Source organism: Hemitrygon akajei, chromosome 25 (assembly GCF_048418815.1).
Source record: "Hemitrygon akajei chromosome 25, sHemAka1.3, whole genome shotgun sequence".
NCBI classification, from domain to species: Eukaryota; Metazoa; Chordata; class Chondrichthyes; order Myliobatiformes; family Dasyatidae; genus Hemitrygon; species Hemitrygon akajei.
This window is the reverse complement of record NC_133148.1, coordinates 33,610,837-33,637,926: the sequence shown is the minus strand read 5'-3', so window position 1 is coordinate 33,637,926 and position 27,090 is coordinate 33,610,837. Positions and strand designations below refer to the sequence as shown.

The 27,090-nt window shown below is 44.3% G+C and overlaps 1 protein-coding gene across 4 annotated transcripts in view; it reads left to right on the top strand.

Annotated features, from left to right (window-relative positions):
• Window positions 1-27,090, top strand: part of LOC140716503 (RAC-beta serine/threonine-protein kinase) — a 153,191-nt gene that overhangs the window by 19,690 nt on the left and 106,411 nt on the right. Inside the window, exon 1 of one of the 4 annotated variants that reach the window (XM_073029295.1) lies at window positions 25,293-25,311. The exons of the other annotated variants lie outside the window; for them this stretch is intronic. The gene's annotated coding sequence lies outside the window, so the exon portion shown is untranslated. Of the gene's footprint in view, window positions 1-25,292; window positions 25,312-27,090 lie in introns of those variants that run through there. 4 annotated transcript variants of the gene reach the window in all.

The window sequence follows — 27,090 nt, the reverse complement described above, 5'->3', positions numbered from 1 at the left end:
TCTGCTCTCTGGTTGATCTTTGATCCTGTTATAGATTTGCTGGGTATGCCCGCAGGAAAATGAATCTCAGGGCTGTATGTGGTGACACATATGTACTTTGATAATAAAGTTTATTTTGAGCCTTTGGGATGCTTCAGTGCAGCAATTTGTAGGGCTGTATAATATCCAAGATTTATCAAAATGCTGCATGCGGGGTAGGTCACTTGGGTAATAGAATGTCACAAGAACTATGTCACCTGTTTGACCCTGTAATGATTCAGTAAATCATGGTTCGATTGTATCCCAAACCCACCCAGTCCATTTCGTTCTTACGATTTATGCCTGCATGAGAAACTTGTTTAAATTTTGGTTTGATGGGGAAGATTTGTGCAGGATGCACCAAAACGCTGGAGGAACTCGACAGGCCAGGCAGCATCCATGGAAAGCAGTGAAGAGTCCTGATGAAACGTCTTGGCCTGGAACGTTGACTCTTTAGAAACTAAAGTCAGATGTGCCAGTCTTAGTGGTTATTATATCTTGTGGCGCATCAGGCAGGATTTTTTGTCTTTTCCGTAGCATTTTTGTCTGCCTTTTACGTGATAGAGTCGCTAGCGTGGATGGAAAGCGTGCAAGGAGCCGGCCCTATTCAAACCCGAAACCAGCCGCCTCAAAATCCGGTGCTGATGTCACTACAACACCGGCCAGTGGGGTAAAGGGAATTACAGAAGACTGCTCTGGTGTGGACACTGTATTTGGTTGATCCCTATGTATTACTCATTGATCTGACAGCAAGGTGAATGACTGTACCAGAACTGCGATCTGTCCCCACACTCTTCCAGGTCAGTATGTTGGCACGTGACAGGGAACGACCTTGCCAAGCCGTCACCGTTCCATGCCACGAGCCTCCGGGAGAGTCCCTGTATTTTCTGGCCAAGAAAAATCTCCAACCACACCCTAGTCCTTCGGTGTCACCAAGAGGACGTGGCCACAGTTATGATGAGGAAATGTTGGAGGTGGATTGGCCACATGATGAAAAGAGAGCCAACTCCATCATCAAGACAGTACTTCATTGGACCCCTGAGGGGCAGAGGAAGCACGGGAGACTTAAGACAAATTGGCGCTGTACCGTAGAGGACCCTGAACTGTGCCTGGGGCACAGTAGAGAAGATGATCAAGGACAGGCAGAGATGGAGGACCTTTGCTGCAGCCCTGAGAACCAGCGGCTTAACAGGCAGTAACTAAAGGGAATTCCAGGCATTTGAAAGGAACTGGCTGGAACTGAGTGGAAGCGGACATCAGCTTTATTTCTTTCCATAGATGCTGTTTGACCTTCTTGAGTTCCTTCAACATTTTGAGTGTGTGTGTGAGTTAGCTACTCTGGATTTCCTGTATCTGCAGAATCTGTGTTTAAAATTTGTGTAAACTTAGGCTGGTAACAAGTTAGCACATAGGGGTGGTTAATACTTGAAAATGGAAAAGTTAATATAGGATCCTTTGTCCTTACCGAGGTTTTCAGAGATGTTGGGGGGGGCGGGAGGTGTGAAGAGGTGCAGGGATATATATAGATATTACATCGCAAGTGTCAGTTTGTTTTTGGAAGAGAGGAATTTGCCTCAGCAGTTATCAGATACGTGTGACGTATGCGTTGAGTGTTGATGGTATCTGCTGTTCTGCATAGTTTCCTCTGCACTCTTCGTTACTGGAAAGCGATCAGTGAGTGATATCTGACAGGCTTTAGTCACATCAAATCACTGGTTCCCATTTGGGAATGAGGAGCTTTTGATGGCTTTGGGCCTGTCCTTGGCGTTCAGAAGGAAGAGAGGATCTTGAGAGGCTGAGATCTAATGGACTTGGAGAGATCATTTTCTATAATGGAGTCTTTGAGCAGAGGGTGCAGGCTCAGAATTGTAGGGCGTCCCTTTAGAACAGAGATGAGGGAGAATTTCTTCATCCAGTTAATGGTGGGGGAGTGAAAAGTTAGGTTTTTTTTTGGCATCCTTGTGGCTTCCTAAAACTTCAGAAATTTGGAGGGGGTGTGGCCAATCAGTGAAGTGACTGAGAGCAGTGGAATCTGCACCTATTTCCATGAGCAGCTTGTTCTGTCGGATGTAATTTTCGAATGTGTACTGACGGCCACCGAGCTGGTAGATCTAGAGACACACAGGCACGATCGAGTAATGGTCGCAGGTTATACCTCCTTGACCAAGAAATGTTTTATGGTATCCTAGGACCTTTGCAGCTATTCTAGCATGCTTTTTTTGTAAACCCATATTTATTTTGAGAAACAGCATGAAATAGAGTGGATGTAGAGAGGATGTTACCAATGGTGGGGGAGTCTAGGACCAGAGGGCAAGAATGTCTATTTAGAGCAGAGATGAGGAATTTCTTTAGTCAGAGTGGTGAATTTGTAGAATTTGTTACCACAGACGGCTGTGGAGGCCAAGTCATTGGGTATATTTAAGGCAGAAGTTGATAGATTCTTGATTAGTCAGGGTGTTAAGGGATACGGGGAGAAGGCAGGAGATTGATGCTGAGAGGGAAAATGGATCAGCCATGATGAAATGGTGGAGCAGACTCAATGGGCCAAATGGCCTAATTCTGCTCCTATATCTTTTGGAATAGGCCATTCGAACCGCGTCATCCAACAACCCCCAATAATCCAATTTAACTCTAACCTAATCACAGGATAATTTACAATGACCGATTAACCTACACGTCCTAGCACTATAGGAAGAAACTGGAGCACACAGAGGAAGCCCACACATTCCACGTGGACTATGTGCAAACTCCTAACAGATGTTGCCAGAATTGAACTGGGGACTTCAATGCCCCAAGCTGTAGTAGCGTCGTGCTAACCACTACCCTACAGTAGCCTCTGAATGTGAACTCTTAAGTTACAATCAAGATGAAATTTGTGAATTCACTCAGTGAATTGGATCTTGGGTGACCAATGTGTGATCTGCTCCCAGATTCAGTGGAGGGCTCCCTTCATAAGTATGTTATGATCCTCTTCCAAGAGGATCACAGCTTTGCTGTTTGAGACCTGGAGAGCAATGTTGGCTGGAATCAGGGGTTTACGTTTTGGCTCTTGGCAGGGTTGCCCATGCCAAACAGGTCAAAGGGTAGAGGCCAGACTTAAGTGGTCATCCCAAGTTTGGGGGTCGAACTCAGGGCTAACAATCCTGATTGGTCAACCAAAATTGTTACGGAAACAGCAATGAAGACTTCTACATCTGAGTGTCAAGTCACTTTTATTGTCATTTCGACCATAACTGCTGGTACAGTACATAGTAAAAAGGAGACAATGTTTTTTAGGGCCATGGTGTTACATGACACAGTACAAAAACTAGACTGAACTACGTTTTAAAAAAAAACAACACAGAGAAAGCTACACTAGACTACAGACCTACACTGGACTGCATAAAGTGCACAAAAACAGTGTAGGCATTACAATAAATAATAAAACAGGACAATAGGGCAAGGTGTCAGTCCAGGCTCTGGGTATTGAGGAGTCTGATAGCTTGGGGGAAGAAACTGTTACATAGTCTGGTTGTGAGAGCCCGAATGCTTCGGAGCCTTTTCCTAGACGGCAGGAGGGAGAAGAGATTGTATGAGGGGTGTGTGGGGTCCTTCATAATGCTGTTTTGTGGATGCAGTGTGTAGTGTAAATGTCCGTGATGGCGGGAAGAGAGACCCCGATGATCTTCTCAGCTGACCTCACTATCCGCTGCAGGGTCTTGTGATCCGAGATGGTGGAATTTCCGAACCAGGCAGTGATGCAGCTGCTCAGGTTGCTCTCAATACAACCCCTGTAGAATGTGATGAGGATGGGGGGTGGGAGATGGACTTCCCTCAGCCTTCGCAGGAAGTAGAGACGCTGCCGGGCTTTTCCCGCGTGTGATGCTATTCCCGAATTTCCATCCCAGACTTGCAAGACTGACAGTAGTGAAAATTGAGAGGAAGCTACTGACATGATGTAGGAAGTCTTGAACACCACCAGAAATGGAGGACCTTTGTTACTGCCCATAACAGCAGCAGCATAACGGGCAGTAACCCATGGATCCTCAGAGGCAGTAGAGAATGAGCTCATTCAAATGAGTAAAGGGAAGTTCTGAAATATTTGCTTGTGGTGAACTAAGTGACTGAGTCAGAAGTTTGTTGATTCACGCCCCACTCGAGGGGTTAGCTTAAGCCTTGGGTTGACCTTGACTGAGTTTTTGTTTGGGCGGGTGGGAGTGATGATACCACACGGTTATCCGACCAATTCCTATTGTGGCTTCGACACAGAAGCCCTGTTTGTGGTGCTCCAAAGCACTTCACACGCAGAGACTGAGAGGGGTGCTTGTAGGAATGCAAATCTTTTACATTTAGCAAACCACAGTGAGTGACAAAGGGTTTTTTTAAGCAGAGTTTCAGCAAAATGTCATTGTTAGTTTTGAAGTGAATCAGTTGTTGTGTGACATACAAATGTCAGTGAGCACCAGAATGTTTTCACAGATTATTAGAGTCAGGTTTAATAACACCGGCATGCATTGTGAAATTTGTTATGCAGCAACAGCATAGCACAATACATAATAGAGAAAAAGAATTATTATAAGTGCGTATAATAAATTTAAATAAGTAGTATAAAAATAAAAAACAAAGTAGAGGTATTGTGCATGGATTCATTCAATGTTCATTCATAAATCGGATGGCAGAGGGGAAGAAGCTGTTCCTGAATTGTTGAGTGAGTGCCTTCAGGCTTCTGTACCTCCTACCTGATAGTAGCAATGAAAAGAGGGTGTGTCCTGGGCGATGGGGGTGCCTTTAATGATGGATGAGGCATTGGTCCTTGAAGATGTCCTGAATAGCACAGGGACTGATGTCCCGTGATGGAGTTGACTGAGTTTACAACCTTCTGCAGCTTGCTTCAATCCTGTACAGTAGCCACAACCCCCCCCCATACCAGACGGTGATGCAGTCAGTTAGAATGATTGTAGAAAATTGCGCGTGTCTTTGAATGACATGCCCAATCTCCTCAACACTATAATGAAATATAGCCGCTGTCGTGCCATATGTTGGGCCCAGGATAGATCCTTGGGTATCCTCAGATTGCTTGCTCTTCTGATCCCTCCTGAGGACTGGTGTGTTCCCTCATTTTGCCCTTTCTGAAGTCCACTTGGCCCCGTGTGTATCAGCTCTGAGGGGTTGTATTGGGCTGTGGAGCCCAACTGTTTACCTGTATGAGAAGGCACAAGAATGATCATTAACCTAGCCTTTCACCACCACTGAGCCTTCTGTTCCCCTTTTCTCCAAATGTCTACAAACACCGCAAAGTGTGCAAACCTACCTACAAAATCTATGTAGAAATCAAGCGCAAAAAACCACTTCCTTATAGTGCATTCCACAGCCTGCTAAATATGAGTACATAATTCTTCTGTTATAAATCTTCCCACCTTAAGTTCTTCTTGGCCTTTCAGCCAGGTATAGGTATTGATTTTAACCGATGTTTCAATGACAAACTCTGCCATCGCATCAGGTATGAAGCCTGGGCATGTATTGTCCAGTGGTATTGTCCCCCTGTCATCCATCCCTCCTGATTGGTTAATCCTCGACCAATCAATTTCCTCTGTCCCACCTTGTTTATAATGGAATTCCAGTTCTTACCTGGAGCGAGACCTTCTTTGTTAAAACTCTTATTTTCTAGTCTTACTTCAATGGCTTTCTTCCCCAGGCTGCCCCAAAAGCCACTTGTGTGGAGCACCGTGTATCGGCCAGGTGGAAACGTGCATCAAAGAACATGGGGGTGTATCCGTTTGGGTTACGCGGAGAAATCGGTGGTAGCAGAATACTGCATTCGCAATGGCCACCAGATTGACTTTGGCATAAAATTACCGTTCCGAACTAATGGCTTTGGGACCGCCTGGTGAAGGAAGCCATTGAAATAAAGCTAGAGGAAAAGAATTTTAACAAAGATGATGGTTTTGCTCTCAGTAAGAAATGGAATTTGATTGTAAACAAGGTGGGAGGACTAACCAATCAGGAGGGATGGACGGCGGGTATATATCCCACTGGACTAGACATGATCAGGTATCATCCCTGATGAAGATGACAGAGTTTGTCATCGAAACGTCAGTTACAATCAATACCCCTACCCGGCGTGAGAAGAGTTTATTCATCAGATATGCCGGGAAAACACTAGATTCTTTTCCTTTCAAACTTGTATCCATGTTCTGGGCCCTCTGATAGAGTAATCTCATCTAATTTGCCACATCCCTTCAATATCTTAAACTTTTAGAGATCAACATGCCCCTTAACCTCTAAGAAAATTTGAAGTTAATCCGAACTTTTATGTTGTTGCAATTTCCCGTGGTGGTTCTGTACACTTGAAGATGGTGCTACTGAAGATGAGTGAAGCAAAAACGTATGACTAAGAGCATGACTAATAACTTTTCTGAAGTAAATTGTGGTCAACCGTCACTGCAAACCATGAAGGAGCTAGCGGAGGTGAAGCTGGTTCGAAGAACAAGCCGTGCTGGCGAATCGCAGAGCTGGGACGCAACGTGCTCAGAATCCGCAGGCGGAGTCGGTATTGCTGGAGTGAACGATTTGGAGAGTTGCTGCGGGAGGGTTTCGATGTCCGTCTGCCTAACCTGGGTGTGAGGGTCGATCGCTTCAAGCGCGAGCTGGTTTGGTGAGATTGAGAGTGGTTTAGGGTGGTGGTGTGTTGCTACGCCAGGATCTGGGTCCGAGTGCGAGGCAGTACCCGGTGCTTCGACATTTTAAACACTAGCCCAGATAGACTGGAAAGCCTGAGGCAAGGGTTGGCCTTCTTTCGTGTGCCCTCCTGTGATGGTCATTCTTTTCTCTGCAGCACGAAGGTTGTGAACAGATTTGGTGGCTGTTGTGTCTGTGAGTTTTGTGGTTAATATGATGAGCTGAGATCAAGGCTTAGGACTACTCTGTATGCTTCAGGGAGTGGACCCAAGGAAACAGTCCGGTTCGGAATGCTGTCGTTTGCTCCTGTTGTTTTGTGTGTGTGTGTGTGTGTTTTCCCCTTAGCACACTGGTTGTGTCTTATTTGTAAATGGATTTTTCAGGATTCTTCCTTTGTGGCTGCCTGCGAGCAAACAAATCTCAAGGTTGTGTAGTTTATACATTCTTTGATAATAAATGTACAAGGTGTCCCCCCCCTTTACAAAGGTAGAGCGTTCCTATGAAACCTTTCTTAAGCCGAAATGGCGTAAAGTGAAGAACCATAATTTATATGGGAAAATTTGTCTTAAAAACGAAAATCCTCTTTGTAATGTGAAAACAGGTTATGAATGCAGGTCTTCTGTAAAAGCGAAGTGGCGTAAAGCAAACATTCGTAAAGCGGGGGGACACCTGTACTTTGAATCTTTGAATTTGCCCAAAACTGCATCAGTGTTAGTCCACCTCTGCTTGTTATGCAGGCAGAAATTTCAAACTCCCCTTTGTGTTTCTCTTCCTGGGAAGTGTTATTGACAAACATCTCAATTTCTGCCCTTGGGGGAGAAATTAATTGAGCTGCCACCATGAGTAGTCAGTTTTAAATTAGTTGCACTTTGCTCTTCCCCTTCATGAATTCTGGTTCACTACAGCCATTACTTCTATTTCTAGGATTTTGCTGAACTGTGCAGAAAATCTTACGCACGTATACAGTGCTTCCCCCCCTTTACAAAGGTAGTGTTCCTATGAAACTTTTCTTAAGCTGAAATGGCGTAAAGCGAAGAACCATTAATTTATATGGGAAAAATTTTCGTAAAAGCGAAAATTCTCTTTGTAATGCGAAAACAGGTTACTAATGTAGGCCGTTTGTAAAAGCAAAGTGGCGTAAAGCGAACATTGGTAAAGTGGAGGACACCTGTATAGCTAAGGTACCTAAGACTTTTGCACGGTATTGTATCTGTCATAGTGGAGCAGGGAGCGAGTTTATAAATCTGGCGGGAGCAAAGGATTCTGGGAATGGTGAAGGTGTAGCGCAGTGGGAGGGGTGTGGGGCAGGTGGCGGGGGAGGTGCGGGTGTAGATACCCAGCCTGAGACTCCAGGAGAGGTCATTTGATGCCAAACAGTCAGTTTATTGATCATAACAGAATGTCTCTGTGGTACTTTCCGCTCCCTCCTGTCTCCCTGCCCCCTTCCCACTCTCAGTCCACGGTGGAGACCCTTATCAGAATCAGGTTTAACATCACTCATAAGGCATGAAATTTGATCTGTTTGCAGCAGCAGTACAGTGCAATACATAAAATTACTACAGTACTGTGCAAAAGTCTTGGGCAGCCTAGCTATATATGGGGTCCAGGACTGTGTATCCAGTGACATTGTGCGTGTTATATCTTTTCTTATTTTGCCACCACATCGTTATCTTCGTACATTTGTGGTCTTCAGGGCTACTTCTGATCTATAATCTGTCAAGTTCAGGTTTAATTATTACTCAGCCATACATGAAAACAGTTAAAACAACGTTCCTCCAGGGCTAAGGTACAAAATGCTGTACCGACTGTCATGCACAGCACAAGGCACGTGTAAGATGGTGGCAAGCACAGGGTATTTTGCACAGTTCTTTCTCTCAGTTAAGAGAAAATCTGCAAATGCCAAAGGGTCTTGGCCCAAAACGTTGACTATACTTTTTTCCCCCACAGGTGCTGCCTGGCCTGTTGAGTTCCTCCAGCATCTTGTGTGTCTTTCCAGTTACCAAATAGCACTTAATACTACTGAGCTAATTCAAAGCTATGTCCTCTATTTCTATTTCCCAACCATCTTCCTATTTTAACCAATATGTACAGAACTGTGCAAAAGTCCTGGGCACCCTAGATATTTATATAATCTTGCTGACAACACCCAAGTGCCATTAATTTGCAGAACATGTCACTTGGGGACTAGGGCTATATATATCTAATGAAATGCTTTGACTTCCTGCCTTACAATTAGTTTATAATCTGCTTTACTGTAATCTAACTTGATCACATCGACAAGAAGAATCTTGTGTGGTCACTTGCCAAATACTTTCTAAGAATCCATAGATTACACCCATTGCATTTAAGCATATTAAGCATCGCTACCTCAAAGACTTCTGAGCTTGGCTGAGCAAAGCTTTTCTTAATGAAATTGGTTTTTGCCTGCGTTAGTTTTTAATTAAGATGTTTGACTTTTTTAAGCATTCCAAAAGGAATCCTAGCACAGTCTCACAAAAGGCAGGTCTGTAATTACTCGAGTTATATTTGTTTTGTGGGTATCTGGGATCTCAGATGTATAGTGCAAACATACTTTGATAATAAATTAACCTTTATTTCCTACATGAAGCCTTTCTGGAAGGGATAACTAGGGGGTGGGATTCTAACCTGAAATGTAGAAGATGTCTTTGAACATGAGGGTTGGGACCTTATTGCATGCAGGAAAAGACGGCGCCTGAGCAGGGTCAGTAGTTAACTTTAAATCTAGATCACTGGCCTGCTGCTAGCCAGCGGACTTGATGGGTATTTAGCAAAAGTATTGAATTTGTCATCAGATTCTGGTTTAACACCGCCAGCATATGTCGTGAAATTTTTCAGTATTAAATCATGGATAAAAACCATGTGGGTTTCCTCTGGGTACTCTGGTTTCCTTCCACAATCCAAAGAGGTGGGTAGGTTAGTTGGTCATTGTAAATTATCCCGTGATTAGGTTAGGGTTAAAATCGAGGACTGCGGGGCAGTGTGTCTCGAAAGGCCTTTTTCCCCACTGTATCTCAACAAATATGTTTTGATCTTCCTCAGGAAGATACATTTGTAACTTCAGTCTAGTTTTGATGAAATGCTGAAATATGATTTTGAGAGTCTGTATTTCTTGCCCGCTGATTTGCTGTCAGGTTTAATATCACTGGCATATGCTGTGAAAGTTGTTTAGCAGTAGCAGTACTGTGTGTGTGTGTATATGTACACACATTTATGTGTGTGTATTATACTGTATATAGTTCCTTTCATAGAGTTCGTAGAGTTTACAACCTTCCGCAGCCCCGTGATGCAGCCAGTTCGAAAGATCTCCACAGTACATCTGTAGAAATTTGCGAGTGGCTTTAGTGACATACCAAATCTCCTCAAACTCCTAATGAAGTATAGCCACTGTCATGCCTTCTTTGTGAATGCATCCATATGCTGGGTCCAGGATAGATCCTCAGATATTGACACCCAGGAACTTGAGCCTAGCCACTCTTTTATCATTCTGTGCGCACTTATCAAAAATTCATTTGTTATTAAAGTAAACAAGTCTGAAATTCTTCTCCAGGTAGCCGTGAAACCAAGGAAGAAAAGAACGGCAGCACCATCAGCCCCCAAAAATCTCTCCTTCCCGCACAAAAAATGAACAAAAATGGCACAGCCACATCGACCCCTCAAATCCTTCCTCCAAGCACAAAAAGAAGAGATTGGGAAGGAAAAACGCAGATGATGAAAAAAGAACTATAAGATTGGAAAAAAGTGTCTGTAACCCCAAGTCCACATCCAAAACGCAGAAAATGCAGGCAACGCTCTTTGGGCTTGGTGGGAGGCCTTTACCTTTTAGTAGCAGATCAATCACAAATCAGACCTAGAATTTCTGACCCTTTAACAGCTTGCCAATTCCTAAAGCGTTCCATATTTGTGAGCTGTCAGGAACACTTTCATTGACTTTGTACCTGATGACTGAGGGAAAAATGATATGGGATTTACACCCTTCCTGTAAGGGTACCTTGTGTGAATGCGCCAACATTATGACTGACATCCGTATGTTACATATTAAAGTTCAGCTGTTAACTCAGTTCAGTTCTGCTTGGTGTGATCCATTGCTTCCCAAGCCTCAGTTTCTCTTAAACCAAAATCGTTGTGTTGATGGAATTCCACTTTAATGGGAGCAGGAGTGGACTGTCTGGCTCTTAAAAACTGCCCTGCCATTCCACCTGATCATGTCTTGGCCAGGCCACCTCCCCTTAGTATAGTACAGGCCTTTGAGGCCACGATGACATGCTGACCCTTTAGGCTGATTTATACTCCTGCGTCAAATGAACGCCGTAGGTATGGCATAGCCGCGTAACCTACGCTGTACCCTATGCCATAGCCTGACGCTCACCTCTCAAAAATAACTGTGCGTCGCGGCGATGTAGACCGCAACAACTGTGATTGGTCTGCTCAGTAGCATCGCATTTCCTTCTGTCTACAGGCATACTGTGCATACACTGATGCCAAATAAATGGTTGGAGACGATGAACCAAACCGGCAAATCTACCTGCCGACGTCTGAAAATATTTGAAATGCATTTCCTCGTCTGTGTCTCTCAGTGGCCGGACAAGCACGGAAATTCACCCTCCTTCTTCCTCAATCCGTTCAATGGTCGTACACACCATCTCCTCCGACATCTCTCTTTTCTGTGTTGCAGTAATTTCAATAAAAGTAACCCTTGTTCAACATTTATTAGCTCCAACTCCAACACGTTGCACTCGGTCGTCATTGTTTGAAGTACACGAAGAAACTCTACACAGTGGCGTAGAAACCCCACCGCCAACTAGCGTTTTGGCGGTGAATTGCAGAGTGACACAGACTCACCAACGCACAGGTATAAATATTCACAACGGCGCAGGCCGCTTACGAAGGCTGCGGCGTAGAGCCTATGCAGAGGTATAAATCAGCAGTTAAACTTGCTCCAAGATAAATCTAACTCTTTATACATTCTCCTATCTAAGAGTCTCTTAAACATCCGTACTGTGTCTGCCTCTATCACCATGCCTGATGGTGCACCCCGTTCACCTACTGCTCTGTTTATTTAAAACAAAACTTCTGACTTCTTTTTATCTAGCACCTTAAAGCTATGCCTCTCGTAATATCTATGCCTACCCTGTGTTGGGGGGGGGGGGGGAGAGAGTCTGTCTCTATCTTGTACACCTCTATCAAGTTACCTCTGGTCCTCCAAAGAGAAAAGCCCTAGCTTGTCCATCCTATCCTCATAAAACAAGCTTTCTAATCCAGGCAGCATCCTGGTAAATCTCTGTGAATTACCCATTGTCCTCAATTCCAGCCTTTCAGGAATGAGCAGTTCTGCCAGGATAATCAAGGACGCGACTCACCCAGCCAACACACTTTTTGTCCACTTCCCTCCAGGAGAAGGTTCAGGAGCTTGAAGATTCGTACGGCCAGATTTGGGAACAGCTTCTTTCCAACTGTGACAAGACTGCTGAACGGATCCTGACCCGGATCTGGGCCGTACCTTCCAAATATCCGGACCTGACTTGCACTACCTTACTTTCCCTTTTCTATTTTCCAATTATGATTTATAATTTAAATTTTTATTATACTTAATTCGATTTGTACTTCAGGGAGCGTGAAGCGCAAAATCAAATATTACTGTGATGTTTGTATGCTCTAGTATCAATTGTTTGGTGACAATAAAGTTAAGTAAATATCTACCTTGGGAAATGGGTTGTGATCTACAACCTTCTGCAGAATTCCAGAGATTCACCTTGCCCTCCCCATCACCCTTTGCCCAAAGGCACAGTTTACAGAGACATTACAACTGGGTTATACTGAGTTCCATGTGGTTGCAGAACTTGGCAGCCTTACTGGATGACAGAACTTTGGGGTTCTTCATTCATTCCTTGGGGTTTTTTCCAGCTTTGTGGATGCTTGTGAAGAATAAGACTTTCAAGTTGTAAGTTGTATACATTCTGTGTTATTAAATGGAGTCATTGAACCATTAACCAGACTACTGACCTGGGACAACATGTCTTCCTGTTATCATCTTCCCATTTTAATGTATTGACATTAACGGGCTCAAGGTGGTAAAGAGTTCCACATTTCTACCTATGTTTGGGTCAGGAAGTTCCTCCTGAAATCCCCTTTCAGCCATTAGTTCCTATCCTATATTTATAGTTCCTTGATCTCATTTAGTGGAAATATACACTCAGTGACCACTTAGTACTTAATAAAGTGGCCACTGAGTGTGTGCTTGTGGTCTTCTGTTGCCCATCCACTTCAAGGTTTGACGTGTGCGTTCAGAGATGCTCTTCTGCACACCACTGTTGTAACCTGTGTGTATTTGCTTTCGTGTCAGCTTGAACCAGTCTGGTCATTCTCTTCTGACCCCTTTTTTAAAATCTCACACCATTCTCTGTAAACTCTAGAGCAGGAGATTCCTTACCTATTTTGCCATGGACCATTACCATTAACCAAGGAATCTGTGGACCCCAGGTTGGGAGCCCCTATCCTAGAGACTGTGAAATCTTGTGTGGCACTAACAAAACAGTCCATGGTCAAAATCACTTGGATCTTATTCCTGGGCTATGGATATTGCTACCATCTCCTGTATTGTAAGAATTACCAGGGGCATCTACTCTCAGTGGCCATTTTATTTGGTACCTCCTGTAGCCCGTCCACTTCAAGGTTCAATGTGTTTGTTCAGAGATGCTCTTCTGCACACCACTGTTGTAATTTGTTACTGTTTTCTTCCAGTCAGCTTGAACCAGTGTGCCCATTCTTCTCTGACCTCTTTCACTAGCCACCTTACTAATGGTAAAGGTCCATGGCATAAAGGTTGGAAACCCCTGTGTGACAGTCCCAGGAGTCTTTGAGATACTCAAACCACCCCATCTAGCACCAACAATCATTCCATGGTCAAAATCACTTGGGTCACATTTCTTCCCCATTCTTGTGTTTGGTCTGAACAACAACTGAACCTCTTGACCACGTCTGCATGCTTCAATTCATTTGAGTTGCCGCCACATGATTGGCTGATTAGATGTTTGCAGTAATGAGCAGGTGGCCGCTAAGTGCATTTTGGTGTACTGGTGGTCGCTCCCAAACTGGCCGTCGAGCCCAGAGCAAGAATAAGATGGGTATTCAGTTGCATGTCATGAAGCTACGTATTGATAGAAGAATCTAATCCTCAGTTAAACAGGCTAAAGTTCTCCAAAAGTAATATCAGGGCACCACAGAAGCATGGCCGTTAGTGCGACACTATTACTGCTCAGGGCATAACTGAGTTAGGAGTTCAATTCCTGCCGCTGTACATGAGGAGCTTGAACATCAGAATCAGGTTTATTATCAGCGGCATGAGACGTGAAATTTGTTAACTTAGCAGCAGTTCAATGAAGTACATAATCTAGCAGAAAAAGATAATAAATAATAATAAATAAGTAAATTAATTACATATGTTGAATAGATTAAAAAAATGTGCAAAAACAGAAATACTGTATATTTTTAAAAAAAAAAGTGAGTTAGTGGCCAAAGATTCAATGTCCATTTAGGAATCGGATGGCAGAGGGGAAGAAACTGTTCTTGAATCGCTGAGTGTGTGCCTTCAGGCTTCTGTACCTCCTCCCTGATGATAACAGTGAGAAAAGGGCATGCCCTGGGTGCTGGAGGTCCTTAATAATGGACGCTGCCTTTCTGAGACACCGCTCCCGGGTTTCTACCGGGTGCCCCGGTCTCCTCCTGCAATCCAAAGGCCTACTGGTCAGTAGGCTCATTGGTCATTGTAAATTGCCCTTGGCCAGCCAGTGGCGTAGTGGCGTCTGCACTGGACTTTGAGGCGAATGGTCACGGGTTCAAATCCGGCTGGCTTCATGTTGGGTTGAGCGAGCCAGCAGCTCGACCTTTGTTTTTTAACAAAAACCAGACAAAAATACTGAAGAAACAGCAAGTTAGCTGTCCGAAGCATCCCCAGGTGCGGAGAGGGACAACAAATTGTCCTGTGATTAGGCTAGTGTTAAGTAGATGGTTTGCTGGGCGGAGTGGGTCATGCTGGAAGGGCCTGTTCCGGGCAAAATCTCAAAATAAATAGGTAAGTGTCTGCTATGGAGCTGGTGAATGTGTAGTGTGCTCTGATTTGCTTGTTCTTCAGTCTGGAAGAGCAAAAGTTTCTTTCGGGTGGTACAGTTTTGAAGGATAGGAGTTGAACTTTTGTGTCTGAAGTAAAATATCCCTTGGTCACCATTGCCGAGGAAGCAACTGCATCCCTCCTTGCTCTGCTACTTGTGGAACCTTTGTGGTTTCTATTGTTATTTCCTACAAAGCCACAGTGATTAGGTTTCTAAGTAGCTCAGTGAGTCTGCTATGCCTTGGGACACCCTGACAGTTGGATAGTTTTATACAAATGCACATGTTTTTCATCCCTTGTGGTCTTGTACATTTAATTTCCATCTTTATAGAAAATGCAGAATTTTTAGTTTAGACAGGAAAACCACTTATTTGAATAGAGTTGGTAATTTAAAGTGAGACGGTCGGCAGAATTTCTCCTTTGGGTTTAAAAAAAAATTCCCATTCACCTCCCCTTCTCTTCCCTATTCTGGCTTCTTGTCTCTTCTCACCTTCCTATCCTTCCTCGTTTTCTACCCCCCACCCCTTCTCCCATGGTCTACTCTCTTCTATCAGCTTCCTTCATCTTCCCTACTCACTTGGCTTCACCTGTCACTAGTTATCCTTCTCCCCTCTTCCCCCACCTTTTTATTCAGGTGTCTTCCCCCCCCCCAGTCCAGTCCTGAAGAAGGGTCTCAGCCTGAAAAGTTGACTGTTTATGCATTTCCTTAGCTGCTGCCTGACCTGCTGAGTTCTTCTAGACTTTTGTGTGTGTTTGTGTTGCTTTAGAAATTTTGTGTTAGGGACATCTAATGACTGAACACGAAAAAAGTTTAACCTAATCTGATAGCTTTTAATAAGACATAAAACGTAGAACATAGAATGGTACAGCACAGTACAGGCCTTTCGGCCCACAATGTTGTGCCAACCCTTAAGCCCTGCCTCCCATATAACCTCCCACCTTAAATTCCTCCATATACCTGTCTAGTAGTCTCTTAAATTTCACTAGTGTATCTGCCTCCACCACTGACTCAGGCAGTGTATTCCACACACCAACCACTCTCTGGGTGAAAAACCTTCCTGTAATATCCCCCTTGAACTTCCCTCCCCTTACCTTAAAGCCATGTCCTCTTGTATTGAGTAGTGGTGCCCTGGGGAAGAGGCGCTGGCTGTCCACTCTATCTATTCCTCTTAATATCTTGTATACCTCTATCATGTCTCCTCTCATCATCCTCCTCTCCAGAGAGTAAAGCCCTAGCTCCCTTAATCTGTGATCATAATGCGTACACTCTAAACCAGGCAGCATCCTGGTAAATCTGCTCTGTACCCTTCCCAATGCTTCCACATCCTCCAATAGTGAGGCGACCAGAACTGGACACAGTTTTCTAAGTGTGGCTTAACCAGAGTTTTATAGAGCTGCTTCATTACCTCATGACTCTTAAACTCTATCCCTCGACTTATGAGAGCTAACACCCCATAAGCTTTCTTAACTACCCTATCTACCTGTGAGGCAACTTTTTGGGATCTGTGGACATGTACTTTTGAAAGGGAAGGTAGTTGATCAGGATTTTAAAAAAATCTGTCAGTGGGTTAGGACATCAGTCTACCAGGTACAAAAGACTTGTACTGAAGGTTAAAGTCTCACCTCGAAGTCCGGTGCTGATGCCACTACACCGCCGGCCTGCGTCGTGGTTTAAATGCAATCTGAAACGGGTGTGTGAGGGCTCGCGTGCAGAGAGATTACCACATTGAAACACATTTGGCCCCTCTGCAAGATGACGTTTGTGTTCAGGATTGGACTCTTCCCAACCAAACCCCATCCAACGCTGCTTCCAACCTTTGATTTTTTTTTAAAGGAAACAAGGTCGCGGTTCTCCTCCGAAATGTCCACTTGATGGGAAACACCATAGCGGGTTTACAGAAGTTTTGAGATTACATGTTGTCACTGTCAAATTTGACTGAATAGAAATGACAGGAACGAGCTGTGCACAGCACCATGTATCATCTGATACAAGATAACCATTGCTTCCCCATTTAGTACCTCTAAAATTAGAATATTTAAACTGGCTTTAATTTATCACAGCAGTATTGATCTCTCTGCTCCAGTCCATTTAGATCTCCCCTTGTCCCCTGTAATTGGTATTCTGGTCAAAATGCCATGTTTCTTAATCTTCATTTGTCTGCTTTTTGGCTGCTCCCTCTTTTGAGGTTAGCGTGTCAACCTGATACAGACTATTAGATTTATTATTAAGAACTTTGTTACAATTGCCCATGTTAGGTTTTGAGGCAGCTCACTTAGCTGTTAACACAATTTTGGTAATTCAAAGGTTTATTATTATCAAAGTCTGCATGCAGTACACAACTCTGAGATTCTTCAGTCAGCCATGAGAAAAGGAAGATATGGAAGACGGGTCAGAGAGGAACAGCAAACCGCTAACACCCCCCCCCCCCCCCGAAACCTGCCGGCATAAAAAGGAATGGCAATACGATCATCAACCCCCCTCCCGCACGAAATGCAGCTAGAACATTGGCCTCCAAATCCCCCTCTCCCCCACCCCCCCACAAAAAATCATTAATGCAAGTTGTGAACTAATGGATCAAGCACAACCCCAATATCTTCTACAAATCTTGCAATCCTAGTATTTTCCCCTTTAATACATTTAAACTTGGATATCACTAATATCTAAATTTGAAGGCATTCTTATTTAAGCATTTTAACTTAATGTCATGCTGGTAAATTAAGACCATGCTCTCTTGCAAAGGCAATATCCCTAATGGTGTACAGATCATTAGGATTCCTCCCATCACTCATTCTTGAACATATCAATGCCAAGGTGCCAGAGAACCTTTCAAGTTATTTTCTATAATCTCAAGTTTCTCTTGTCTCAAGTGCTTGTTGTTCCTCTTGTCATGATTGGTGAAGTTCTTGGCCTGAAATGCCACTTCATTTCCATAGATCCTGCCTGACCTGAGTTCCTACAGCGTGCATTCATATTCTCTAATTTATTATGCCTTTCTTAAATAGCAGAATGCGAACCATTTAAAGGAATGATTTTTGAATTGAACGTTAGGGATCTTCTAATTTTCCAGTATAATTAACTGCTTCTATTAAAATCTTAGCATCTGGTCCAAAGTATTTGTCAGTCTTCAGTACCATATTTTGAAACTTTTGCGAAGTTTGTGTCACTAATTTAGTTCTAGTTTTAAGGATGTTCAGAATGTTCTTCTGTCTTGAGTGCTGAGGACCTTGCAATTATTCAAACAACTTTAAAGTTCAAAGTAAATTTTATTAGTCACCATATACAATCTTGAGATTCATTTTCATACTCAGTGGGCATACTCAGCAAATCTAAAGAATGGTAACTATAACAGGATCAATGAAAGATCAACTAGATTGTAGAAGACAGCAAACTGTGCAAATGGAAATATAAATAAATAACATTAAAGAACAAGAATGTGAGACGGAAGAGTCCTTGACAGTGAGATCATTGGTTGTGGGAACACTTCAATGATGGGACGAGTGAAGTTGGGTGTAGTTATCCCATTTTGTTCAACAGCCTGATGGCTGAGGGGTAGCAGACTCTTGAACCTGATGGTGAGAGTTCTGAGGCTTTTGTACCTTCCTGATGGTAGCAGCGAGAAACGAGCATGGCCTGGCTGGTGGAGATCCCTCGTGATGGATGCTGCTTTTCTACGATAATGTATAACTGTGTAAATGCTCAATGATGAGGAGGACTTAACTGGGCCGAATCCACTAATTTTTGTAGTATTTTCCATTCAAGGGCAGAGGTGTTTCTATACCAGGCGGTGATGCAGCCAGTTGGTATACTCCCCGCTACACATCTATAGAACTTTAGAGTTTTAGATGTCATGCTGAATCTCCACAAACTTCTAAGGAAATGGAGGTGCTGCTGAGCTTTCTTTGTAATTCACTTGTGTGCTGGACCCGGGACAGCTCATCTGTAAATAATGTTTTCCTATTTACTCTGCTCCTTCACTTAGTGTGGCGCGTGGCCAAGTGGTTAAGGCGTCGGTCTAGTGATCTGAAGGTGGCTAATTCGAGCCTCAGCTGAGGCAGCATGTTGTGTCCTTGAGCAAGGCACTTGTTGCAGAGCAATGTGTGGTTGACACCGGTGCCAAGCTGCATTGGCCTGGTGCCTTCCCTTGGACAACATTGGTGGCATGGAGAGGGGAGAGTTGCAGCTTGGGCAACTGCCGGTCTCCCATACAACCTTCCCAGGCCTCAGTCATCATCAAAAATCGATGGACAGCCGAAGAAGAGCTCCTTTCAATAATGCTCTTGAACTACTTTCTTGTATAAATGCAAAAAATTTTGACCTCCCTTAAGTTTCTTTCTCCGCTACCATTTTGTTGCTCTAACTCAGGGGTGTCAAACTCATTTTAGGTCACGGGCCGGATTGAGCAAAATGCAGCTTCATGCGGGCCGGATCAGTCGGACGCGTGCGAACGCAGCTTTCGTTGCCTCCATTTTTTCAGCCTGCTCTCATGTGTCTCAGTCTCTGCTATAACTACAAAGTGTTTCACTTTACAAATTCCGTTTCTTATGAAGAAGACTGCCGAATAAACACTAAAAACCCTGAAAATCTGGTACCTGAATAAACTCAGCATTAGCCATATCATACGCCATAGGCGCTTCGATTACTGGGGCCAGCTTTAATAGTAATTAGATATTATCTCGCGGGCCAAAGATAATTCCACCGCGGGCCGGATTTGGCCCGCGGGCCTTGAGTTTGACATATATGCTCTAACTTGTCACTTATATTCTCCGGTCACTGAGATTGGTGTTAATTTTGCCTTTTCATACACATTTCTTTGCCTTTATTTCAAATGCCTCTTTGTCTAGCCTTTTGCATGCGGAGCTCTGAAAGGTACGTCGTGTCTGCCGATGACAGAAAACCTGTACGGGAGAGGTTTTAAAGTGGAAAAGCCATTACATTGGGACAGTTCCACTCTCTTGATCTCAGAAATTCAGAACAAGCGTCACAGACGCTTCGTTCCTTGGTTACGGTGCTTTGTCATGCCCTTCGCTCTCCATGGAGCGTGGCAGTACCGCCTTCCCAGCCACTGGATCTCACTGTAGATCTCATCTGCCCAACCTGCCAGAGCTGACTTGGCATGCTAGGGCAGGCACGTCCCTAACTCACATGGGACAAAGCCTTTCAAAGCCGTGTACTGGAGTGAGGCTGCTGGTCACATGTATACAGCTACCTGGAGCCACAGGTGAGAGCTGAGTGTCCAGTGGGGACCAAGGTTCAGTGAGCTGCCCCGGAATGGACACAAGCCCCTTCACCAGTGATACCCTTCTCAGGACACCCCATGCACCCACTGAAAGGTACAAGTAGCTTCTGTATGACGTTAAACCCAGTTAATGCCTGCGGTTGATGTAATTGTCTTTTAATGGATGAAAAGTACACTAGGCTGTTCCTGTTGGAAATTAAGTTTTTCTTTTCAAGGTTAAGCAACACACACAATGCTGGAGGAGCTCAGCAGGCCAGGCAGCATCCATGGAGAGGAGTACAGTTGACGCTTCAGGCCGAGACCCTTCATCAAGACCTGACGAAAGGTCTTGGCCCGAAACATCAACTGTTTACTTTTTTTTATATAGATGCTGCCTGACCTGAGTTCCTCCAGCATTTTGTTGCGTGTGTTTGGATTTCCAGCATCTACAGATTTTCTCTTGTTTGTGATTTCAGAATTAGTTATTTTTATCATTTTTGGGTAAATATCAGAGTCAGGTTTAATATCACTGGCATGTGTTGTGAAGTTTGTTTTATGGTAACAGTCCATTGTAGTACATGGTAATAAAAAACACAAGTTACAATAAGTATGTATTTTAAAATTAGTACATAAAGGGAGGAGAGGGGAAATAGTGAGGTAGTTTTCATGATTTAATCTTCAAGTTACATTAGTAACTTGAGTCCTCTAGCTCTTATCCAATTCTTCTGATAAAGATTCTTAAAATCATATTTCAGAATTTTATTACTTGCTGATTTGCTGCCAAGACTCTTGAATAAAAACTGAAGCTCTGAGCTCGAGTCAAGTCACTTTTATTGTCACTTTGACCATAACTGCTGGTGCAGTACACAGTAAAAATGAGACAATGTTTTTCAGAACCATGGTGTTACATGAAACAGTACAAAAACTAGACTGAACTACGTAAAAAAACAACACACAAAAAAACTATACTGGACTACAGACCTACCCAGGACTGCATAAAGTGCACAAAACAGTGCAGGCATTACAATAAATAATAAACAAGGCAATAGGGCAGTAAGGTGTCAGTCCAGGCTCTGGGTATTGAGTCTGATAGCTTGGGGGAAGAAACTGTTACATAGTCTGGTTGTGAGAGCCCGAATGCTTCGGTGCCTTTTCCCAGACGGCAGGAGGGAGAAGAGTTTGTATGAGGGGTGTGTGGGGTCCTTCATAATGCTGTTTTGGGGATGCAGCGTGTAGTGTAAATGTCTGTGATGGCGGGAAGAGAGACCCCGATGATCTTCTCAGCTGACCTCACTATCTGCTGCAGGGTCTTGCGATCCGAGATGGTGCAATTTCTGAACCAGGCAGTGATGCAGCTGCTCAGGATGCTCTCAATACAACCCTGTAGAATGTGATGAGGATGGGGGGTGGGAGATGGACTTTCCTCAGCTTTCGCAGAAAGTGGAGATGCTGCTGGGCTTTCTTTGCTATGGAGCTGGTGTTGAGGGACCAGGTGAGATTCTCCTCCAGGTGAACGCCAAGAAATTTGGTGCTCTTAATAATCTCTACTGAGGAGCTGGTCTCCTTCAGAGTCAGGTTCAATATCACTGGCATACGCTGGTAAGCGGTTGTTCCAGAATCATTGAGTGTGTGTCTTCAGGCTCCTGTACCTCCTTTCTGATGGTAGGAATGAGAAGAGGGCACGTGCTGTGTGGTGGGGGTCCCTTGGATGTCATCGTTCCTTGAAGATGTCCTGGATACTACCAAGGCTGATGCCCATGATGGAGTTTACACCTTTCATGTGCTTATGACTCTTACAAGCATCTTACTGCAGAATTCTGTTGGGTTGATAGAAATTAGATCAGCTGTGATTCCTTTGAATGATGGTAAGAGACCTTATGGCTTAGTTTTGGTCTAAAATCTGTTTGAAAATTGGTAGTCCATGAATGTTTGCCTGAACTCAAAGCAGGTCCTACCTGCTGGGCACCAAGTATCCTGCACTTATATTTTTTAAAAAAATGTAGATGAAAGTCTCTTGGATGATTGAAAACCATATTCCTACAAACATTTTGGTATACTTCACTCCACTCCCAAATCTCTAACAAATTTTTCCAGATGTACAGTGGAGAGAATTCTAACTGGCTGCATCACCGTCTGGTGTGGGGTGGGGGTGAGGGCAGGCTACTGCACAGGATCAAAATAAGCAGAAAGTTGTAAACTTGGGTCAGCTCCATCGTGGGCACTAGCCTCCATGGTATCCAGGAGCAATGCCTCATATAGGCGGTGTCCCTCACTAAGGACCTCCATCACCCAGGTCACGCCTTGTTCTCATTGTTACCGTCAGGGAGGAGGTTCACACACACTCAACAATTCAGAAACAGCTTCTTCCCGTCTGCCATCCGATTTCCGAATGTTCATTGAACCCATGAACTCTACCTCATACTTTTTATTTCTACTTTTGCACTGCTAATTTAAGAAATTAGTAAATACTTAGTTTTTTTTCTCTTGTTCATTGCTTTGTACTGCTGTTGTAAAGACAGCAAATTTCACGACATGCCCCAGTGATATTCAACCTGATTCTGACCTGCCATCTGAATGGTGCCAGAAACAGACTATATTCCAGCTGAGACTTGACCAAAGATTTGTTTTCCTGTATTGAGGCTGCCCTCGGTTTGTTTTAAAGAACCTCCTCGTGTTTATGCATTCTGTCACCTAATAAGAACACACTTTGCGTTCCCTAACAGCCCTTCCAGCTTGCAATTCCAGCAAAAAAAAAGATCCAGCTCCTCACTGTTTGTGAACAAAGTCTAGCGTTGCACTCATTGTTTAAACACAAACATTGTCCAGAGAACCCGGGGAGAAGCACTAACTGGGAGTGGTTGGCCAGCCTGAAATTACTGTAAATATATAGTTCAGATCAAATTAAGTTTACTTATCATTCACCTATACATAGATACAGCATTCCTATGGGGCTAAGGTGCAAAGCATACTCAGCACTTTGAAAATAACGAGTAAAAAAACCGGTCACGCAAAAAAGTTCATGTAGTCCAAGACCCTGAGCGACGTGTCCCGCAAATTGATGGTTCAAACACTCATCATTGTACAGATGCACGCAATCTAGCCTGTCATTCCACTGATTGAATCTGGGAGGGAGGGCAGCACCGAAGTGAGCACGGATGGCATGCTTCACCACCTCTGGCTTCACCTCACCTGGACTTCAGCGGCAGGCAAGTCTGCGGCTTGAGGCCTAGTCTTCATTACAACTATGCAGCTCCCACTCCGCCCATCTCACAGCCAGACAAGGGAAACAGGCCTGCGGCATCTTACATTATCAATGTCGGCAGTTTCCTCTGCCTCCTACTCACTGGGACACCAGACTGCTGAGATCCATTGGATCGTTCCCCACAGAGCAGGAATCTGAGTGGATTCCTGCCTTTCCGATGGCGAGTCCTGCTTTTCTCAGGACCCTGTGCCAGAGGGATGTAACTTGGCCCACTCAACAGCAGCATAAGCTCACCAATAATATATGTCACAATTGCTCAATGCCTTACACAGTTTGGAGTCGTTTTCCACTAACTGGTGTGCAGGAGTGTGGTGGGAGTTCGGGATTTCTGCACGGATTTAAAGACTTCTTTTGTAGCCGCAGCAAAGTTTAGTTCTGCTGACAAGGTTTAAAGAACTTGGGAGTGAGTTTTAAAGAGAATCTAGTCTTCAATTCAAGTTTAATTGTCATTCAGCCGTGTATCAAAAGCAGCCAAATGAGACAGCGTTACTGTGGGGTCAAGGTGCAAAACGTAACACCAGCAGTCACACACAGCACAAAGCACACAAGGTACCAAGCAAAAATGGTATCACAATCGAGTAATAAGTGTTCAAGGCATGCTACATCCAAAGCAATCTACGTCCAACCATAACAGAACTTGTCTTCTGGCGGGAGGGGGGCAGTACGGACTCCTGCCTGGATGCTGGGCCACACTGCCCCTGATGGAGCGCACCAGCTCCGATGCCTCTCCTGCTGCAGCTGCAGGCCCAGTCCCTTCACGTGCAAGATAACAAGTGCGCACAGAATGAAGATTTGCATAATTAATCTTCTTGCACCTAGAATGTTTAAGAAACCTAGCAGCCAGTAAGTGCCAACAAAAACCCGCAGTGTGATTGACCAGATCTGCTGAGGTAAGGATTAGCTGTGATTGCCTTAGTTACAGTGAAGCATACTGCAAAATGTATCATTTGTGTCGAGCCAAACCAGCAAAGATTTGTGCTGGGCAGCCAGCAAGTGTTGCCACACCTCTGGCCAATGTAGCATGCCCACAACTCAGTAACCCTCACCATATGTCTTTGGGAATGTGGGAAGAAATCCCCGTTGGTCACAGGGCGAGAGTACAAACTCCTGAGAGACAGCAGCATGAATTGAACCCCAGTCTTACAGATGACGCCATAACAGCGTACTGCTAACGTGGATAACTATTGGGCAGGACAAGGGATCCCTCCTGTTCGTTGAATGGGGTTTCACTATCTTTTTATGGCTCCCTGGCAAGCTAAACAATGCCTTGAGCCTTTCTGAAAGGCAGTACTGTATTGTTGAGTGGCAGCTTCGATTCTAGGAGGTGAGTCGCTCCCGAACCCATAACCTCCCCGCCGGAGTGGGTGATGCCACAAAAGTAAGCTGTGTATGTGTGTAAAATCTGGAGTGATAGAATCAGTTAGCCTAGATACCCACAAATGGTTTGAAGTTTGAGTCAGAGTAACTATGGTGATAGGCCCTAACATGCACCTTCGCTCTGCCCTGTAAGTGAATGAGGTCTGAACAGAATGGAATTGCATGTAAACATGATCGTGACTAATAATTTTGGCAGTGGTGACTGGTTTATTTATAGCCCCGTAACTACTCCCTGCAGCTCGTAAATCTTTTTATAGTTAAACCGTAAAGCATCGTGACTTCACGAGCAATGGGTAAGTTGTACTACAGATACTTGCAGCCTGTTATGTTTAGGGCAGGGATGAAGGTCCTCCATCTCTAATGGTGTTCAGCAGCTTTTTTGGTTTTCTCTGTCAGTCTTGCAAATCCTGGGTGGAGACACAAGAATACTGTCACACTCAGATGATTAAAAAATGATTATCAGTGATTGATTTATTGAGATGCAGTGATTTAACCCTTTGAGCCACGCCGCCCAGTGATTTTTCTTCCCCCTGATTTAATCCTAGCCTAATCACGGGACAGTTTGCAATGACCAATGAGCATCTCTGGACTGTGGAAGGAAACCCACGTGGTCCCGGGGCAGACGAGCAGCGGCGGGAATTCAACTCCGGTCGCTGGTACTGTAAAGCAGTGTGCTAGCCACTGTGCTATCGTGCCACCCACAGTTCATGGCCGCAATGTGTTTGATTCTGTTCTGATTGTGAAACCCAGTTTGTGTTGTGATTACAGTACTTACTGCACTTGTGCTATTGGCTTTTAGGGCAGCAATGAACGTTCTCCGTCTGTCTGTCCTTGGCCATCTAGATATACTCGTCATTGCTGTTTCCATAACAATTTTGTTTTGCCAATGAGAGTTGTTAGTCCTGAGCTGAACCCCTGAATCTAGAGGACTGGCGGACTACTCTTAGTCTGACCTTTACCCTTTGACCTGTTTGGCATGGGTGACCCTACCAAGAGCCAGAGCATAAAGCCCTGACTCCAGCCAACACAGCTCTCTGGGTCACTGAGGCACGCAAGCCTCCAAACCCAACGGCAAAGTTGTGGCCCTCTTGGAGTTTGATACAGATGTAAAGATACAAACTCATCTGACTGTGATCATTAACTTGATGTTCAGCTCAAGTTTGCATCCCTGTAACCTGTTCGGCTGCAGCGTAATGGATGTTTTGTTGAGAATCGTGAGTGCCCGAGGAATTGCGTGTGTATGGAGTGTTGGCTGCCTTGATATCCGTCTCTTCTGTAAACCATTCTGGGTGGGTTGTTGCTGGGGTGGGAAGGGGGGAGTGGTTGGTTAGAATCGCCCATCACCCAGGTCATGCCCTCTTCTCATTGCTGCCGTCAGGAAGGAGGTACAGGAGCCTGAAGACGTACACTCAATGGTTCAGGAACAGCGGCTTTCCCATCCGATTTCTGAATGGGCAATGAATCCATGAACATTACCTCACTACACTTTTATTTCTATTTTTGCACTAATTTAATGTAACTATTTAATATATATTTACTGTAACTCAGTTTTTTTTCTATTATGCATTGTACTGTTGCTGCAAAGCTAACAAACTTCACGGCATACGGCAGTGATCTTAAACCAGATTCTGAAATTCCAGAGGCTGAGGAGTTCGGATTGGCCGTAGGTTGGTTTAGATTTTGTCCCTAAACTGACTTCTAGTTGGCCATTACAGCGAAAGCATTAATTGAAAAGCTTATTTGTTGAGAAAGCAGAGAACAGGCCCCCTTGGCCCCTTGAGCCACGCTGCATAGCAACCAACGATTAACCCGTGCCTAATCACGGGATAATTTACAACAGCCAATTAACCTACTAATGTCTTTGCACCCGGGGTAAACCCATGCATTCCATGACAAGTACGTACAGACTCCTCACGGACGAGGTTGGAATTGAACTGAATTCTTGACGCCCCAGGCTGTAATAGTGTCACACTAACTTCTGTGCTTCCTTGCAACGTACATGCTTCAGTCTGGGGTTTTGTAGATTTGAGTTGTGTACAATTGTGTACTCACTAACGAACACAGTCACAGTGATTTTAGTCAACGGAGCAGCACAATAGCCCAACGGCTAGTGTAACACTTACAGCACCAGTGACCGGGGTTCAATTCCCACCATTGTCTGTAAGGCGGTTATAAGTTCCCCCCCGCCCCCCGTGAATGTGTGGGTTTCCTCCAGGTGCTCTGGTTTCCTCCCATATTCTAAAGACTTTGCAAATTCACTCAGCTTCACTAGCCCATCACTGAACTCACTTTCAATGAATCTTCATCTCGTGTTCTTGATATTTATCGCTTATTTATTATCATTTCTTTATTTCATTTTTGTATTTGCAGAGTTGAATTTTCTTTGCGCATCAATTGTTGCCTGTCCTGGTGGCTGTGGTCTTCCATTGATTCTA